Source organism: Lactuca serriola, chromosome 7 (assembly GCF_051521515.1).
Source record: "Lactuca serriola cultivar US96UC23 chromosome 7, Lser_US96UC23_V15, whole genome shotgun sequence".
In the NCBI taxonomy this organism is placed as follows: domain Eukaryota; kingdom Viridiplantae; phylum Streptophyta; class Magnoliopsida; order Asterales; family Asteraceae; genus Lactuca; species Lactuca serriola.
The window spans coordinates 141170701-141173113 of NC_136414.1; the positions used below are offsets into that span (position 1 = coordinate 141170701).

Sequence of the window (2413 nt, forward strand, 5' to 3'; positions counted from 1 at the left end):
CACTGCCACATTCGAGCTGAAGGGACACATATTGACCGCACTGAAGGACATCCCATTTTTCGGGAAAGATCATGAGGATGCTTTTAAGCATCTTGATGAAGTCAACGACATTGCGGATTACTTTAATGTCCCAAATGTCAACAAAAACACAGTATTGCTTAGGATGCTTCCCATCACTTTCAAAGGAGCTGCTAAGGGGTGGTTGAAAGCACTCCCACCGGGTACAATCTCCACTTGGGCTCAAATGCATGAGCAATTCCTGGACCAGTTTTGCCCGCCATCCAAGATAGCGAAACTCAAGAAGGCAATAGCCAACTTTGAGCAACAGTCGGGGGAGTCACTATACGAACCATGGGAGCGATACAAGGGCTTGCTCAGAAATTTCCCTCAACATGACCTAAATGTGCAGCAAGAGATGTCAATATTTTATGATGGGGTCAATGTGATGACAAGACAACTCCTTGATTCTCAAGGACCGTTGACAAAGAAATATCCAAGGGAGGTTAAGGAGTTAATTGAAGAATTCGCGAAACACTCTCGCGAATACCACAACCCAAGGCAAGATGGAATCAAAGGCGGTGGAGGGGCCCAAACTGAAGAAATTGCAGCTGTCATGGCCATGCTGAATAACATCGATCGCAGGATAACACAAATGGACCAGTCGATACATGCCATAAGAGTGGGGTGCGAGAGATGCAGTGGTCCACACTTGACCAAGGACTGCAATGTAGATGAATTTGGGAACAGAAAAGCTCAAGTGTGCTACTCTAGTGGGGATAAATTGGATGAGGACTGGAGGAAACCGAAGAAGGAGTGGCTGCCATATGAAGAGTATAAGAGGCAAAAAGAAGAGAAATATAGGCAGACAGGTCGAGGCCTATATCAAAAGGAGCAGTTACAGGCCGAGAAGAAACCCGACCTAGAGACCATTTTGATGAATTTTATGGAGGCTTTGGAAAAGAGACACGATGCCACTGATTCCGCTATCATGCAACAACAAACATTGATAAAGAACTAGCAAGCCTCCATCCATAACCTTGAAGTACAATTTGGTCAACTAGCTACTCTAGTTCATGAAAAATTGTCCCCGAAGAATCCCGAAGTAAAGACCCAATCTCACGTAATGGCCATTTATACTGAAGAAGATGCAATATCTGAGTTCCTGGAGGGATTGGAAGAAGAACCGAAGCAGCTCAAGAAATCAAGGATCGAAAATGGAGAAAGTGCTGAACCAGGCTCGCCACGACGTGGCACTCCTCTGGCCACGATGTGGCGCAAGTATGATCAAAAGTCCTTTGAAACCATTCCAGCTTATCATCCACCTCTGCCATTTCCCACCCGAGCTACCCTCAGTCAACTGGAGAAGGAGCATTTGGAGTTCGTAAAGCATGTGAAGGGGATCCCAATTAATACCCCCTTTGTCGAGTCCTTATCCAAAGCTCCCGAGAACCAGAAATTACTGCAAGACTTGATAGATACGCGAAGGCAATTAAAGAAGCAGTCTACAGTGATTCTAAGTGAACAAACTTCGAACGCTGTGTTGGGAGAAACACCAGAAAAACTGGGGAATCCTGGACGCCTCACTCTTCCATGTGAGTTTAGGAATAAAATGAAGGTCAATGCTTTAGCCGATTCTGGGGCTAGCATTAATTTAATGCCTTTTTCATTTTATCAAAAATTCGAGATTCAGAAGATGAAGGGTACAAAAATGAAGATTCACATGGTGAATTGTTCGGTGACACAACCCAGCGGCATCGTGGAGGATATTTTGGTGAAAATTGGAAAATTTGTTTTTCCAATAGACTTTGTAGTCTTGGACATGAAAGAAGATCCGGATGTTCCAATAATCCTTGGTCGGCCATTGCTTAACACTGCTGGAGCCCTAGTTGATATCCGCGAGTCCAAGCTCACTTTGAGGGTTGGGGATAAACAAGAAGTCTTAGGGATAAAAGATGACTTTCAAGAAGATAAAGAAGTGGTGTTCACAATTAATGAAGAGAATGAACTAGAAGAACTGGAAAAGCTTATGGAAGAAGAGATAAAGGCGGTTCATCAAGTCAAGAGGACAAAACCAAGGGCATTTGTTCCGTATTTAATTGAAGTCATAGCTTACAAGAGCCCGCCTTCTTGGGTAAGCAAAGAGGACGAGGAAATGACAAGTGATGAAGAGGAAGTCACTTCAAGAGTAACAAAGCCAGTGGTGAAAGAGGAGGAGAATGCTATGGAATGCGAGGAACAAACGAAGGGCACAAAATGCAAGCTTGAAGAAGATGGAAAAGCTAAAAAGGAAAATTCAAAGAAGGCGTATAAAAGGAGAGTTCAAGCATACAAATGGCGATTCAAGGAACAAAAGATTCTGGTGGGAGACTCTTCCGAAGATTCAACGTAGGAGGCACGGAGTCCAGCTCAAGAC

General features: G+C 44.1%; 1 non-coding gene across 1 annotated transcript; it reads right to left on the reverse strand.

The window, feature by feature from the left end:
- Nucleotides 1-292: 292 nt before the first annotated feature.
- On the reverse strand, nt 293-399 carry LOC145065137 (small nucleolar RNA R71). The gene has a single exon (XR_013688287.1). It is a non-coding gene; the product is annotated as a small nucleolar RNA R71 (small nucleolar RNA).
- Nucleotides 400-2413: the final 2014 nt, after the last annotated feature.